This window comes from Pterocles gutturalis, unplaced genomic scaffold, assembly GCF_000699245.1.
Source record: "Pterocles gutturalis isolate BGI_N339 unplaced genomic scaffold, ASM69924v1 scaffold19096, whole genome shotgun sequence".
In the NCBI taxonomy this organism is placed as follows: domain Eukaryota; kingdom Metazoa; phylum Chordata; class Aves; order Pterocliformes; family Pteroclidae; genus Pterocles; species Pterocles gutturalis.
This window is the reverse complement of record NW_010103500.1, coordinates 11699-21176: the sequence shown is the minus strand read 5'-3', so window position 1 is coordinate 21176 and position 9478 is coordinate 11699.

Below are 9478 nucleotides of genomic sequence, written 5' to 3'. Positions count from 1 at the left end.
TCCGTATGCCACTGCTTGGATGTGATAACAGGCTGTTAAGTTCACATGTGATGGCACCAGCAAGATCATTTACATTTGGTTTCTGAAACACTAAAAGGCTTTATCTCAAATTGAGAGAATGTGTTAGGGGTTTTTTCCTAGACAATGAAAAGCATTTGCAAAGAACAAAATTACAGTAATACACATAATTTCATTTGAAAATACAGCTATTAATAGTGTACACTGCTCCTAATGGTAGTTAAGTTTGACCTTCAGCTAGGATCATTACCACCCTGCAAAGTATTCCTGAGCAACTGCTTTTCAAAAAGTCTACTTTCAACAGTTTGCTGCATCCCTCCATACATTCACAATTCAACTCAGAGAAGCTCCTTTGCAGCTTTTGCCTAATGAACAGGTAAAATTACAGTTCTTTAAGGAACACAAAGATTCTTCCATACCCCACTCCAGTCTTGTGCACCTATACTATTGGGTAAAACCCGCCCAGGACCTTTGCCTGCTGCTGATGCCAGCTGCTACAGAGCTGAGTAATGCCATTTACTTTTCTTGCCTTTCAGAGATGACAACTATGTGTTGAGCAAGTTCCCATCAGGAACTCCCAAATTGTCTCCAGAAACCACTTGGCTAGCTGATGCAAGATAAAACCACTCCTGAGACCAGTTTAGGTGTTTAACTTCCAGTACAGATGTAGTCAGGAAGAAAAAAAAAAAAAAAAAAATTAAACTTTGTTTCACTGTCCAAACACTAGACTGCAGAGTATAACTACTGCAGTGAGAGATGACAACAAAAGCTCCCAAATGAATATGTAAGTGGGGTTATTTCTCTTCCACACTGGGTATCTTAGAGAGGTTTATCTACCTGAACAATTTATGAATAATTTCTGACAAAATGAACATGAACAAATTGTTCTTGCATTTATTTATAACTCAGAAAACTCTTCATAAATGTTATTTACTTCACAGACACCTTCAGTCCTGATCAACTAGAGCATCCTTCTTCAGGAGAGCACTTGAGCATGTCCTCAAGTCCCACTGAAGTCAATTATTAAGTTAGTTGAGGGAATTGGTTATGAAGAGAGAATGGGGAGAAATGCTGGACAAAGGAAAGCAGGAACAGAAAATCAGAGGAGAAAAACAGTATATGGGACAAAGCCTAACTGAAAAAAAAAAAAAAAACAGGCTTTGAGGTTAAATCTGGTAGCCTAAACCACTGTACTTTGGCCACTGTAGGGATTTGCCCTTCACTATTCGGTACCTCCAGCACAAATACAGTAGAAAATATCTTCTGTATTTCTCCCATTTCTTCATGACTCTGGCAAAATGCTTTATTCTATACAAGCTTCCCTAGAAAATTCTTTAAATATATTAATAACACAACACAAAGCTATTTTTAACCTGAATGAACTACTTGTGAGCTCACCTAAATGTAAAGACATTAATGCAATATGTATTAACTGAATAGTAAAAAAAGGAAATAATCATTACAGAGAAATGCAATAGCAATGCGTTTGCAAGGACATAACCAATGCCTATGAGGAAAATCCATAACAATGAATTAAGCGCACAATTAAGTAATGATTTGGTTAATTTGCTCATTTTAGTACACCCTGCTCCTACAATAATGGAAATAGGTGCTTACACTATATAAGATAATTTACTCAATGAATTTGACTTTCATGTGAACAAGGTAATGACAAATCAAGCTGCATGGAACAAGTACGCTTCACCCAAGAAGATGCTCAGGCTCATTCCCTCAACTCTCACTTTAAGCACCCATAACCTATTGCTGTCACACATCATTTCTTCCCATCTGATTGAATAACCATATCACAGCATGTGCTGCTACAGAGGGTGGATACATAAACAAGGTTTTAATTTGTAAACGTTTTAGCAAAACTTGCATTTCACAACATACTTCTGAGAGGGGAAAAAAAGCCATAAAAACAGTGACCTCAAGACCTTAAAGTACCTTGGAAAACACTTTTATATTCAAACCAAGGTTATCTGAGAATAGATCTATCTCTCCCCTCCTATCCACTGCCCACCTTTACTTCCTTGTTACCTGCCATTCTCTCCTCCTCCCTGCTACTACAAAAAAAAAAAAAAAAAAAAAAAAAAAGCACAAAGAAGAAAGGCCTTTGCAACAGTATCAATGTGAAAGAGTATCTGCTTGGGTTTAGGTTTGGATGTCAGGTTTCACTGAGGGAGACCAGAATCTAAAATGCTGGGATGACCAGCACTGAGCCCAGGGTTTGCAATCCAGAGCTTCACAGGAGAGGCTCTTGGTTCTGCTCCTGTGGGACCCCAGGCTCCTTGTCCTATGTTTAGCAGAGAGCTTGGGAGTCTCAGAAAGGGATTTAAGAGACTCAGATGCTAGAGAGAGACAATCCTGAGGTGGCTCAAAGGGAAACATTGAGAAGACGGCATATCCTAATCTTTCCTCAAACCCTCCTTTGGCTTCACTCAGGTTTACAGGGGGACATCTCTATCATTTGTTACCTCCAGGCTAAAAACTCTTGGCAAGTTGCTGGTTAGTGCCATTTTTTTCAGCAAACCGTGCACATGTTTCAGCACAGCTTCTGTATTTCCACTTCTGATGACAGCAGTTTTCTTCCCTACTGATAGCATTTACATCCACTGCTTTTGCATTCCAAGAGAGAGCTTCAGTGACCACAATGAGCACTCAATGGCTAAGTACTTAAAAGGCACATACAGAACATGAACAAAAGCTTTCATATCTAGGTTTTGATGCAGTTAATTATTAGGCTTTGTCCACAGATGCCTCAGACAGAGAGCTGAACAACCCATTAGAGACTGGCTCTTTCCAAACCCTTCTTGGCATACAGACACATGTATTTTGCATAGATTTTAGAATCTGCCAAACCAACTTCTCTCCCCATCACAATTTGCAATATCAAGATGATGGCCATTTATGCTCATGTGATTTTATTAATGTCTCAGAGAAGTCTATTTGTTCATATTTTAGAATGCAGGTAATTGACAACAACCTATGAAGATAAGGGCAAGATACAACATGCATCACAGAAGAACAGATTGAAAAAGGTCTGACAGACACAGAGATCTGCAAGGGGTCACAAGCTTGATAACAACTAAATACATTCAGAAGCATCAATATTGACATCTTAGCTAATCTAGGTGGATATAAAAATTATCAAAGCCCAAAATGCCGGTAGCATCCCAGGCTTTCAAAATCACAGAAAAAGAGGCTTCCATTTAGAAAAGTTGAGCAGACATACTCAATCTCCTTACTTACGTAGCTACATTCATGAACAGTTACATTTTTTTCCTCAAATTCAGGGATAAAGTTTATCATACTTGCTTTCCAAAGGTAATATTTATTGCAATCTTGTATACTGAAGATAAAACCTCCTGAAAAGGGGTTAGGGTAATGCCACCTGCAGCAACTCTCAGACAGTAGAGCTGCTTAAAGAGGCTGGGAGCCATGTGGAGAGCATGGAAACAGACCTCCAACACCTCTTCCCATGTGACAGCCAGAGAATCTGGTCAGGGTCCTGCTTCTGCAGCCCCAAGTCATCCCACCTTCTGGACCCTCAGGTCTCAACATACAATGCAGAGCCTACACAGACTGTCTCCAAGGAACTGCTCTGCTTTATAGCCCACAATAAACCTCACAACAGAGATGCAAGGCTGTTTAGAGGAGCTGGAAATTTAGAAAAAACACAAGCACAAGTTCCAGCCTAAACTGACAGATGTAATTTATGTTTCCAAAAAAGCAAAGAATGTTATTAAGGAAAATGAATAAAGGAATCAAAGTCAGTTGCATGTTAAAAAAATAGGCTGCTATATTGCAGTAGCAAAATTAATTCAGATAAGCCCAGACCTATGTAAATAATCAGCCTGATTTAACTTCTCTTTGGCTACCTCCACCCTTACCAAGCTAAGTATCAGAACCACTATGGTATTTAGCCACAAAGACGGGATGGAGCTCACAGGATGGTTGCATCCCTGGGGGAGAATAGTACTCCTACAGCTGGATCTGTGTCCATACAATCCACATAACACTTGGGCCTCTTGATTCCAGTTCCCATACTGCACAAGGCCATAAACTGCTTTGTCAGCTGCTACCTTAGTAGTATTCAGGGCTAAATCCAGCAACATATGTAGGGACCTTAACACCTGTCTATATGCACACCACATAAAACATTACTTGCTGCTAAGATTCCCTGGGCGTAAAGGTTCCTCAAACAAGGGATCCAGAAACACTATGAAAAATGTGTCCAAAGTCATCTCCTGTAATGGCAACTGAATAATGCACCTCTTCCCACTCCAGATCCTTGACAAACTTCTGAAGCAAAACACCTTCCAGTACACTTCAAGGGACCCCTTGAGGCTTCTCTTTGCTATAGTGGTCCACTGGTTATGGTTACTTCATGTTATGGCTATGGTTACAGTTATTTTATTTCATCTGGGAACTTGCACATACATACACTTGTAAAATGGGCAGGAGTTTTTGTTTTTATGGGCAAGTGCTCTAACTGTCAGCCTAGTAAAGAAAAGGACATAAGAAGTACCTCTGTCTGTAATCAGCTTATAAAAAAACACTGAGTAGATACAACACCGAGGAGCCCAGAGTTGTTCGTGCTGTTTTGGCATGCTCTGTTAATGGTGCGCATGACACTTCAGAGTAGTTCTTCATTCAGCTTCTTGTCATCTGAAAAAGAGAATACTTCTGTACATTTTAAATCAATTTTCTGTGGTTCAAAATGAAATTTTCTCAGTTCAGAAAGTAAAAATCTCCACAGAACAAGCAGAAAAAGTCATAAGGAACATAAACAAAATGGCAATAAATACCAGTGAGTATGCTTGGACACATTTCCCATCCGAGAATGCCTTTGGCATCTTGTCCCAACAGCTTCATGCCTGCTACTTCTCTCGTGCGAGTCCTTTCACACCATCCCTCGGGACAGTGCTGTAACTCCCATCCAAAGGCTTTCATCAGCATTAAAACTAGCTCAGTGTCGTGGTTTGAACCCAGCTAGAGGCAAACACCAGACAGCCGCTCGCTCACCCTCCCCTTCTCAGGGATGGGGGAGAGCATTAAAGGGGTAAAGGGGTATCTCATGTGTTGAGATAAGAACAATTTAATAACTATAATAAAATTGAAAATAATAATGATGATAATGATAATAATAGTAACACATACAAACATACACAAACACACACGAGTGATACACAGTGAAACTGCTCACCACCCAATGACCAAGGCTCAGCCCATTCCCGGCTAACAATCCTGGAGCAGAGAGAGTCCCAAACCTGTAGTCCCAGGAAAGACATAAGAGCCTGAGAGTACAAGAGCCCAACAAGAGAGAGACAGTTTCCAGACAGATCCTGATCTATATACTGGGCATGATGTGCATGATATGGAATAGACCACTGGCCAATTTAGGTCTCAATCCTAAACCAAAGGTTGACTCCTATGCTAGTCACTGGGGCTGTGCTCCCTCCCAGCTTTTCCTGCACCTGCAGACACTGGCACAGCATGAGAAGCTGAGAAGTCCTTGACTGTCCTGGAAGCAACTATAAACATCAGTATATTATCAGCCTTCTTCTCAGCACAAATCCAAAACACAGCCTCTCACTAGCTATTATGAAAAGTCAATTCTGTCCCAGACAAAACCAGGGCACCCAACAATACAGATAAATCCTCCACTCCTCTTAAAGACTACCCTTTAGCATCACTCTCCATCAAAGTTGAAAAAGAAGTCTTTGATACATTAAATAATTTCTCTAAATCTTGCTGGCTTAATCACGTTGGCTCTTGCCTTCGTCTTCCCTCACCTAATAACAACAGATTGTGACCAGTTCCTTCCTGCCCTCACACTGGGACTACCCTTTACCCTGTCTCTTGAATTTCTCCCCCAGCTTCACTCAGCTGTGCTCTCTCCCAAGGTTAAGTCAATACAACTGCCTGTCTTTATCTGCACTGGCTGTCACCCTGACATGACACTTGCTAGCATAAGCTATGATAAGCTACATGGGTTATGTGCAGCTTGTTCCCAGGTGTTCCTTCGCTTATATCTGCAGCTGCCATCTGTCTTGGTTTCTTAGACAATTTTTATACCTGAGACCATCTATGAGGCTGAGCTGATTTTACCTTTAAAACATTCAAAGTCAGAGCCTGCTCAGTAGACAAACAGTGGTACTTAACCTTTGAGACCAGGACTTTTTATTAAAATAACATACTTACCTGTTGCTTCTCCAATACCATTCCAACAGAGCATCCCAGAACACATCTGTGAGACTGAGCCCTGCAGAGAGGAAAGAGGAATAGGGCAGAAGAGAGAAGCAGGCAAAGAGCCAGAACCTGACTTCTCCAACCAACTCCTCCTCGGATGTAGTTTTTCTCTTATGAGAAGTACTAAGCACTACGTATAAAAGCAGAATATTTTGATGGGAATTGAAAGCATCTATGGGCCTACAGTGAGACCAATCACATCCCAAACCCAGGCTCAATTCTCTTGTTCAGCTCAGACTGAAGATAAACCTACAGCAGAAGTCTCATGCTCCTAACTACCAGGAACTACTCATGTTCTCCAAAAACACTAATCACACTCAAACCCTGCATGTGAAGAGGTATGAATAATGAGTTTAGGAAGTACTTTGCACCAGCCCAGAGAAAAGTCCCTAATTGCTTTCAGCTTGCAGACTGAATTCCTCTTACATCACCAGCAGGCAGAGTTCTGACTCGCATAAAACCTGATTCCAGTATCCGCTGAAGTCTATGAAGTCCTCAGATGCCAAGCAGGCTTCATTCCCTGCCTTACCAATATAAGTGCCATTAATAAAACGTGGGATGTGGGGTAGCATCATGCCATACATCATTAAGTGGCAGCAGCATATGACTAATTTTTGCATCAGGCTTAAAAAGTACACCCACAGAAGCCAGGAAAAAGGGATGTAGAGTCTCCCAAATCTATGAACTAGCTCTGGTTGTCAAACACAGCAGATTTCTTGGTGTCAACATCTGTGCCTAAAGCAAGCAGCAATTACAGCACTCCACAGCACAGTAAGCAATTCTGACAGCTCTCATATTAGCCTGCAAAAAGATTTGATGGTCCTGGACACACTTAGTATGCCCCAGTTCCTGCCTTGCACAGGCCACCACACATACTGAAAAGATTTCTCTATACATAGCAGAAAAAACATGTAGAGTGATAAGTATTTTTCATCCTTATTGAAACACAGCTTTTGCAAGTCTATGCCTTTTAATGCACAGAAGCTTTACCAGGCACAAACACAGAATATTAGAAAATCACTTTGGGTCATGTAATGAAGTAGAGCAGCTGACAACTGGCCTGTTGGCATGTAAGGCAAGGACTAGGTGCTGTTGTACTACCTCATAGGAACTAAAGCACTAACAGTATGTGTGTTATTTGTTTCTGCTGCTGTGAGAGACACTAGGTAATTTATTTAGCTTTTACCTTGTTAACATAGTGAGACAGATCTTGACAATAACACATCAGCAAACTGGTGTGCCATCTTAATAAATTATACAACAAATTATCATTCATCATATTGCTGAGGAAACCCATCCCTTTATCTGTTCATAGATAAAGCATCAGGTTGACTGAACAGCTAAACATCAATGTTCCAGCAATGACTGCAGGAGGATCCATATCAAAGAAGCTTACCATGCTCCTTCCTCTTCCTGCTTCAGACCACAATTAGAAAGACAACTTTTTAAGAACTCTCACAACTGTATTTTATTTGACATCAGCAATATACACTGGAGTATAATAGGAACAATTTTTCGCACAATCTTTCTTGCAAGATGGATTTATTTTCCAAATACATAGATGTTCATAATACAGGAAGGTAACAGTTAAGCTGCACAATAGCAAAACAAATTGACAGCTATCAAACCACCTTTTAAGTTCGTTAGTATAGTCAGGTGACCAGCATTGAATATATGCATTCAAATACTTTAGTTAAACTCTGATTCTTCCAATCTTCCCAGCCACATTGTTCCATGCAACAAAAATGTGCACGAAGAATAGTGTAAAAGAACTGAACTCCAAGGCTTCCTTTGCTTTGATTCCCTTTCAGTTTTTCCACCAAGTATGAGTCAATACAAAGGGAAAAACATCAGAATTTGGCATGGCAGATAAACTCTTGCAACATGCATCTAGCACAGTCACATACTGCAGAACTAGTAAGTTACTGAAAGAGAAGTTACGGGGTTTAGGACTCTCCTAAGCGGGTGTTAAAGAAGCATTTCTACTATGCTGCTTTAGTGTGTATTTTCTGCATGTCAGGGCATTTACAGAAAACAAAGATAAAAATACTTTTACAAGTTTCATATTTTTCACTGGAAGTATTTCTTACAATATCTAAGCTTAAACCCAATGCTTTTGTGGCAATGGTGAGGGTTTCACAGGGAAAGAAAAGCTTACAGTTAATTAAAATACCAGTAAATACCATCTTCTTGCTTTTTACTTTTTTCAACCTAAATATGACACACAGCTGTAGCAGCTGCTGCACACCACATAGAAATTCCCCTTTTGGCTGCTCAGGTGGTACAGCTATTACCTTTGAATTAGAAGTTAGTATCTCTCAGCCTGCCTCTCTGGCAGAGAGAGCGAGATAAAGGATGTCCTACATCATTTGTTAGATGGACCGATTTTAACAGCTCACAAAAGTCTCTCAGCAATTTGGAATATCAGAACAGGCAGGACAGGGCACTGTTGGCAGAGCGCAAGGGTGGTAGGTAAAGGTGAAGAGAAACGCAGGAACATGAGGCAACTATTAGATGGCTTATTTATTTATTATCAGGAAGCAAACACTGTATCTGCAGCCAAGCTTTTAACGTACTGTCATTGCTCTGCATATTTGCTAGTGATGCAAGACTCTTCATGTACTTTTCAAGCCAAATGGTCCTTGTCACAGCAGCACACTGTGTGATTGGGCTGGCAGCGCTAGCACACATCCAGAAAATGTGGAAACCAGAAAATCTTCTGTCTGCTCTACAACTGGCCCGTATTTCAAGCATCCAAAGTGCTTTATGCCACTGCGCTAACACTGGATCTTGAAATCAGCACAGCGAAGACCGCTGCTTCAGTTCTCCAGCCCCATCCACGCTGCACCTCACTGCCTGACCCTCAGGTTTAATGTGCCACCACACGAGCACAGCCCCCTCCCCGCCCAGGCTCCGCTGCCCACCCTGGTGCCACACAGAGCCCACAGCCCAGGGGAAGGCCTGCACCCGTCCCAGCAGCTGCCACGCCCGCCTCAGACATGAGGCAAGGGAGCAAAGCTGGGGACAGGTCCAGAATGAATGAAAACAGTGCAAATGTAGCAGGACACGCTGAGGCATAGTTTTAGATTGTACACTTAGGGGTTTTTAAATAGCTAAAGAGCAGCTCTTAAGCCTAATTCAACTCTCATTTCTTACCTCAGCAAAATGCCTAATGGTTTCCAGCCTCAGCTGTTCTTACCCTGAA